We start from the raw sequence: 8,651 nt of genomic DNA, 5'->3' as shown, positions 1-8,651 counted from the left end.
TTAATTTGCATTTCTTAATATCTAATGATAATGAAATTATTTTCATATGGTTGTTTGTCATCTCTGTATCTTCTTTGGTGAAGTGTCTGTTCAAATCTGTTTTTTCCTATTTTGTATAGGTTTGATTTCTTGTTATTGAACTTTAAAAGTTCTTTATTTTTTAGGTACCTGGGTGGCTCAGTCGGTTAAACATCCTACTTCGACACAGGTCATGATCTCACAGTTGTGGGTCTGAGCCCCCATAGCAGGTTCTCTGCTTACAGCTTGGAGTCTGGAGCCTGCTTCAGTTTCTGGGTCTCCTTCTCTCTCTCCCCCTCCTTGCCCATGCACTGTCTCTTTCTCTCTCAAAAGTAAATAAATATTAAAAAATAAATTTAAAATAGTTCTTTAGTTTTGATAAAGACACCTTACCAGGTAGATGTTTGCAATTATTTTCTTTTAGTCTGTTATTTGTTTTTTCATTCTCTCAACTGTATTTTGAGAAGCAAAAGTTTTTAATTCTGAAAACATCCAAATTTTATCATTTTTAATGGATTGTGCATTTTGTGTTTTGCCTAAGACATCTTTGTCTAATTCAAAGTGACAAAGTTTTCCCTATATTTTCCTTAACAAGTTTCAAGGTTGTATGTTTTGCATTTAGGTGGTGGTACATTCTGAAATATTTTTTGTATGTGATGTGATGTGTATATGATGTGAGTATATGATTGGCAATGACTTTTATAAGCATATTCCAGCATCCATTACTACAGAGAATATTCTTTCTGCATTGATTTGCATTTATATCTTTATGAAAATCAATTAGCCATTTATGTGTGGATCTATTTCTAGTTTGTGTTATTCTTCATTCATGTATGTATCTTTCCTTTTGCCAACACTGTCTTGATTACCATAGCTTAATCAAAGCCTGAAATCAATAGTATGAATTTCTCAACTTACTCTTTTAAGAAATTTATTTAGCTCTTTTATATTCTTTCTTTTGAAATATGAATTTTACAATCAGCTTCTTGATTTCCATTAAAAATCCTGCTGAGATTTGATTGGGTTTGCACTAAATCTACAGATCAGTTTAATATCTTAACAATATTCAGTCTCCCAATCCATGAGCATTGTATATTGCTCTATTTACTTAGGTATTAGACCTTTTCATCTGTTTTATAGTTGTTAACATACAGATCTTGCACATACAAATACTTACGTTTAGATTTCTATTTCTGTGTAGGTAGAGAGATGTACTTTTCCCTGTTCATCTCACTTAAACACAACCAAAAACCATGGACATTATGGAAAACTACCATATAAAGACTCTGAAAAGCAGAGAGAAAAATGAAGACAAGCTAGGGAGCTTAGGACGCAAGGAGCAAGATGGTGGTGAGTTCCATTGGTTTTGTTTCTTTGTTTGTTTGTGTGTTTCATTTATGTATCCTAGATACTAAATAATCCAGCAAACCAGAAACACAAATGACAGGGAAAAAAGCCCAAACAAAGCCTTCTCTGTCTAAAGGACCAGGAGAGAGGCAGCCTAGCAAGATAGAAAGCTTTGCGATAGCAACTGCTGCATGCCATCCAAACACTATGGGGGGTGGGGTGGGGTGGGACTGTGGGCCACTCCCAGCCAAGCCAACAAAAGTAGTGTCAGGAGGGAAAAAGAGAAAAGACATAAGTTACCAATATCAGGAAGTAGAGGATATCAATATAGACCTCACAGATCTATAGAAGATACTAAGGAAACACTATAGACGACTCTACCTACACACATAAATTTGACAACTCAAATGTAATGGACACATTTCTTGAAAGGGCAAAAGACATAACATGAAAAAAACAATTTTAATAACCTGATAACTAATAAAGAAATTGAAGTCATAACTTAAAAACTCCTAACAAAATCTCCAGGCTGAGATGGTTTCATTGGAAATTTCTACTACATTAAAAAAAAGAATGTACAGTAATTCTACACAGTCTTTTCAAGAAAATTGAAGAGACACTTTCCAATTCATTTCATAAAACTAGAATTACCCGGATATCAAAACCAGACTAGCACAGTACAAAAAAACTACAGACCACTAACCCTCACAAATATGCAAATATTCTATCAAATAGAATTCTGCAATATATAAAAAGAATTACAGGCAATAACTAAAATGGATTTATTTCAGTGATGGAAGGCTTTACAATATTTGAAAATAAATCACTTCATCCTACCATAATAAGCAACTATAGAAGAAAAGTCACATGATCATATCAGCTGATGGAAACACACACCCACACAAAGCATTTGAAAAAATTCAACATATGTTTATAAAATCTCTCAGAAAACCAGGTTATAGACAAACTTCAGTTTGGTTTAAAACAACACCAACTGATAGATAACATCATACTAACAGGTGAAAGATTGAAAGCTTCCCCCCTAAGACTTAGTTCAGTGCTGCAAGTTCTAGCCAGCACAAGGATTTAGGAAAAGGGAAAAAAAGCATACAGGTTGGAACAGAAGAAAACAATTCGTATGCAAAGATGACATGGTTGTCTATGTAGACATCAAAAATAATGTTTGCAAAGAGATTTTAAATTTTACTGGAAGGGTTTAATAATTTAACCTTAAGTGAAATGAGGACATTTTCTCATGTACGTACACATGTACACAAATGTGACCTTACCTTTGTTAAAAACATATTAAAACACTTCGTATATGCTAAAATAAACATGGCATGTTTGCCTTGTAGTTGGATGGATCACTGGTAAATATTTTTAGTCTTCTTGACATTTAGACTTCTTCTTGACATTTTCTGGAACTTTCTAATATTTTTTTTACAACTAGGAAAAAAACTATTAAAACGCATGAATATTCTAGTCACTGTTTTATTTTTTTCTCCCTAATTTTGTTTCTTTGGGATCCTCATCAAATCATAAGTATCTTCATCACAGTTGTGCTAAGCAGTGGTAGGATAAGACCAATTTAGAGACAGTAACTAGTCACCTAGACACATTTATTACAACAAGCTTATTATGGATATCGGTCATTGTAATATGTCCTGGGAAATAAAAAACAAATAAGATATGGAAACTGCTCTTGAGAAACTCACTGTATATTAGGGAAATAAATACTCTGTTATATGCCAGACTGTAATTCAGTTTCAGAGTAATAAAGGTTTAAACAAAGTGCTAAGCAAAGTTGAGGACAGAAATGTAAATTCTAACTGCAAAGATTGGAGATTTCAAAAAGGACAAATGGAGAAATCTACACCTTTCTACATGAACGGTATTTGGAAGGTGGAGATCTGATATGATGAGCATTGGGGTGGTGTCTAACATTAGGGGCAGACTGTGATGTGGACACTATGTGTTTTAAACATAAGTTATCTCATTTAATTTTCAGCATGGCTTTATGGAGTAGATACTATTATTATTTTGGTTTTACTTATGAGGAAACTAAACTTTAGGAACACCAAGCAAGCTGTCCTAGGCCTTACAGCTTGCACAGAGTTGGTCAAGGATTCAGATCAAATCTAATGGATTCCAGGGTGGGTATCTAAACCATTATGCAATTGGCATGGATACAAATGTATGAAAAAAGACTTGCATAAATCTCTACTGACATATGGGTCAATTAGATCCATGCATTAGCTGTAAATAAAGGAGAACCCCATATCACAACCCATGAAGACCCAGCTGTGGTCATTTCACTTGCTCAATCTTATCTCCCAGCACTCAGATTGTTAAGGACAGGAGATGTGAGGTATAGCATATAAGAAGAATTTCATATTGTAAACTCACTAGCACTTTAAAGTGGTCCTATTATGTGTGATCACAAATTCTAATCCTCCCTCTGCCGAGTTAAGACTCTCCACAAAAATGAAATCTGTTCTAAGTCTGAGGATCTTGGGAAATCAGCCCCAACACTGACCAGTTGAAACTAACACAGATCTCCTACTACTCAGCTTTTTCCAAATCGAGTGATGAATCAATACTGAGAGACGTTGAAGTCTTCAACATGATTGATAATTTTTGTTCGAAAAGGGACTGATAGGGGCATCTGGGCAGCTCAGTCCATTAAGCATCTGAGGTCATGATTTCATGAGCCTGAGTGCCTCAGGTCATGATTTCATGGCTCATGGGTTCAACCTCCCTGTCAGGCTCTATGCGGATAGTTGGGAGCCTTCTTGGGATTCTCACTCCCTCTCTCTCTGCCCCTCTCTTTCTCATTGTGTCCCCAAAATAAAATAAACATTAAAAAAAAGAGAGGGACTGATAATCCGATACTAAGTTTAAGGCTTTACCTCCAGGATATTAAATATTTAAGCAAGCAGGCATTTAATTTCATATGCCTCATTTTTTTTAGATTACAAATTCTCAGATATTCACTGTGTACTCAGTCATTCATACAAAGATGTATCTGTTTTACAGAGAAAAGCTGGATCAGAAGTCTGCTGAGCTGAATCATTCCTAAAACAGACTCATTTATTCCTTGTGCTGTCAGTGTATCTCCCAAACTGATGTGTGAAGTTCTTGAGGGAAGTCTAAGGCTTGGTCATGCCCTGTTCACTGTGCACGTGCTGCCTGCAGAACTGGGCCCTTGTTCCATTTCAACTGTTACTAATTTTCACTCTCGCTTCCTCTGGCTGTTAATAGTTAGGGCCCTGGAAGATTTCTTCTAGTATACTTTCATTAGATTATCAGGAAAAAAAAATGACCCCGTAACTTTCTGAACTTCTAATTGAATAGGAAATGGCTAACCTTCCATCACTCCCCACTCTGTGAGCGATGCCTTTACTGCTAAGGGGGATGATGACTCACCAGTGTTAGCTAGTCCCAGCTGCAGGCTTGTTATAAATAGGCTACTGACTATGTTAAATTGGAATGATTTCTTTAAATATTTGCCAAAAAGAGTAAACAGAAATAAGCAAAACTTAGAAAATGTAAAATGAAAGAAAAACACATAAGGCCTTTCTTTTCACTTAAATGGATGGCTTTGTCCTGCTGCAGGGATGGGCCACACAGTCAGCCACGCATCTCTGCCCCGTGGGCGCATCACCCACAGGTTTATGCCATACTTAGGGCAGGAGAATGGGCTCTGGCCGTAACCAAGTGCACTGTTAGCCCAGTGATCCTCAAACTGCTTTAAGATTACTAGGAGCTTTTAAAAATATGCCACCATCCATGTTGAGTGTCTCTGGGCCTCCATTCTCAAGTTGTAAGGGGCTGGTAAGAGGGTTAGTATGAGAAATTCAATGGGCCATGAAGTTCATGTAAACAAGCAGAATTTTTCAGAAATTTGTATTTTCTCTCATATTTCTGTAAACATGCAGCTGTCTTCAGCTACCTTTTAAAGTTTTTTTTTCAGGTATAGAATTCAGTGATTCATCACTTATATACAACACCCAGTGCTCATCACCACAAATGCCTTCCTTAATGTCCATCACCCATCTAGCCCATCTCCCTCCCATCTCCCTCTATCAACCCTCAGTTTGTTCTCTATCATTAAGTATCTGTTTACTGATTTGGCTCTCTTTTTCCCCCGTTATGCTCATCTGTTTTGTTTCTTAAATTCAACATATGAGTGAGATCATATGGTGTTTGTCTTTCTCTGACTTACTTCAGTTAGCATAATATACCCTAGCTCCACTCACATCATTGCAAATGGCAACATTTCATTCTTTTTGATGGCTGAGTAATATTCCATTGTATATATGCCGCATCTTCTTTATCCATTCATTAGTTGATGGACACTTAGACTGAATCCGTATTTTGGCTATCATTAATAATTCTGCTATAAACATCGGGGTGTGTGTATCCCTTCAAATCAGTATTTTTGTATCCTTTGGGTAAATAGCTAGTAGTGTAATTGCTGGATTGTAGGGAGTTCTATTTTTAACTTAGAGGAAGCTCCATACTGTTTTACAGCATTGCCACACCAATTGGCATTCCCTACCTTTTAGTTTTTTTTTTTTTAACATTAGGAAAACCTGAATACAAAACAATGACCACTTTCTAATTCTATCTGAAGCAAAACTGTAAGGCAAGCACTCATTATTAATGCCAACTGACATCTGGCCTCAGTGTTAGTAATGCAGTGAGAAATAATGGGAATTATGGTAAACAGGAGAGTACAAGTTATAAACTTTACACTATATTATCCTATGTGTGTTGGCCCATTCTGAAACTAAAACCCAACTGAGTTGTTTTTCTGCAAAAACAAAACAAAACCAACAAAATAAAGAAGGTCATAGGTCACAGTTTTCCAAAAGGAGCTACAAATTCAAGAATATGTGTGAAGTAACCTGATTTTAAAGTGTTGGCAATTATTTGACAAATAAGATGAAAATTTTATGTGTGGCCCTGTAAGGTCAGTAAAATATGTGTTTTAGGCCTTCTTGTGGCCTGTGGACACCAGTTAAGCTTCAAGGGACCTGCTGACCATATATTGTCAAGTCAGACCTGAGTCCAGATGCCAGTTCTAGCATCCAGTGGTCAATGCCTGACATATAGTAAATGATCAATAAATGTGACTACTAATATTCTGTAATCTTTCTTCTCTAACAATTGAAGTCCCTATATATATATATTTTTTAATCTTATTTATTCTGAAAGAAAATGAGTGCATGAGCGAGAGCCAGGGAGGGGCAGAAGGAGAGAGAAAATCCCAACTAGGGTCCATACTGTCAGCGCACAGCCCAACACAGGGCTTGAACCTATGAATGGTGAGATCATGACCTGAGCCGAAATCAAGAGTTGGGTGCTTAACCTACTGAGCCACCAAGTGCCCCAAGTCCCTATTTTACTTAATTTTTTCACTTTAGGATTTTCTTAGTACTTACGTGGACTCTTAGCAATTGGACAGTGCAAAGAATCAGGTAGGTCTTTATATTTTATATATTCCACACATTTATTTCTTATGAAAAGAGATGGGTAATAGGGATTTGTTCATACAGCATCTCTCATTTCTTGATGTCCAAAATCTTAAGAAGTAATGTTTATATAATTACTGTTGCCTCTTAATATACTTAAGCACATCAATTCAAAATAGTAAATAATGTTAAATACTTTAGCATTAAATGTATTCACTGTGCTCTAATAGAGCAACATTAAAGTTTCTCTATTGCTAAATATTTGGTTCCATAAGCAGATGGCCCCCAAGATTTACGGATAACTAAAAACTTACACATTTCATTTCTAGTGAGAAAAAAAGGACAATTTTTCTGTAAGTTTCTCTGAAGAAGAAGGCACAGCACAAAATGTCTTATGCATCAGGCTTCTTTCCTTCCTAAGCCCAATGTGATATTTAAGAATAGATCCAAGAAAAACAGTGCCACTCCAAAATTTTCTTCTACTTTCTGGTTGAGGCCTGAAGACACAGGAGCAATCAGTATTGAGAGACCCTGATCCTTACAATGAAAGGAACAGCCCCGACCCAAAGTGGGGCAGGGGAGACTCCTACTGTGTGGTTTCACTTGCCCCCTTCAATAACCAAGCACCTCAATCTCTCCACCACCCCCCACATCACCCTTCTCCACTTCTTGCCTCGGTTTCTTAATCAACCTCTTAACTTACATCTCTGCGCCCCCTCTTTCTAATTATTTGCTATACTATAGGCAGAGTGACCTTTTTCCTTTGAAAATGCTTTGAAATCCTTCAAGATCTCCATCTCCATCTCACAATAAAATTTAAACTCCTTCAATTTCTGGCTCCAACATAACTTCCCCACCCCATCTTCTACCATGCCCTACCTCACACAGTGAGCTTCACCCAGGTCCACAATTTCTCTTTCTCAAAATCTCTATGGTCTCTCCTGTGTTCACTCCTGGACTTTAAAAACCCTTCTTCTTTTAAACCATTCTTTCTCTAACCTTTAACCTCATTATTCCTATTTCAGATCTTGAATGATACCTATTGCCTTCAAAAATGTTTCCCAGCCCCTTTCCTGGAGCACCTGGTACTTTTCTTGGTACTATCCCTGATGGCACTTCCTGCATGGATTTGCTATTCCTAGCTTGTATTCTCCACTGGACTGGCAACTCTGTAGACACATAGTCCATCTTATTCCTCCTGTGTCATTTCTTCAGCCTGGAACATAGAAATATTTGATGTATGTTTTTTGACTAAACATATAATTCTGACTTTCTCAGTGACCAGGACCGTGTAAGAATGTTGGATTTGTGTATGCTAGATCCTCAGTTCACAGGTGTTTGTTTATATGTTATGGACCTTAATATCTAAATTATATTCTAAAAATAAATCCTTTTATGGATAAAGAGCTTCATAGTTTTCTAAGTGCTTTCCATGACATTCCTTTCTCACAGAAACTCTGAGAGCAACTTAGGGCAGTTGCTGTTATCTGCGCATAACTGTTAAGGAAATGGAGGCTCAAAAAGGCCATGTGACTTAATTAAGGGAACACAAGCTAAGGAGCAAGGTCTCAAACTCTGATCTTTTGTTTCTGAGAAAAAAGCCTTTTTTTTCCTCATGGTAATGCATGGAATTTTCCCTGCTCATTATTTGTGTTTGTTTTGGGGATATGTGCATCTGTACCCATAGCAGCTCATTTCCCTTCTCAATTATGTCTGGCTTAACTGATATTAAAATGAGAGTTCGGAGAGCACATATCGAATCAGAGCTAGGCAAGGCAATCAAGACCTGTTCTATGTGGTGGCAGGAGG

Source organism: Prionailurus bengalensis, chromosome D1 (assembly GCF_016509475.1).
Source record: "Prionailurus bengalensis isolate Pbe53 chromosome D1, Fcat_Pben_1.1_paternal_pri, whole genome shotgun sequence".
NCBI classification, from domain to species: Eukaryota; Metazoa; Chordata; class Mammalia; order Carnivora; family Felidae; genus Prionailurus; species Prionailurus bengalensis.
Note: the sequence above shows the minus strand (reverse complement) of the source record.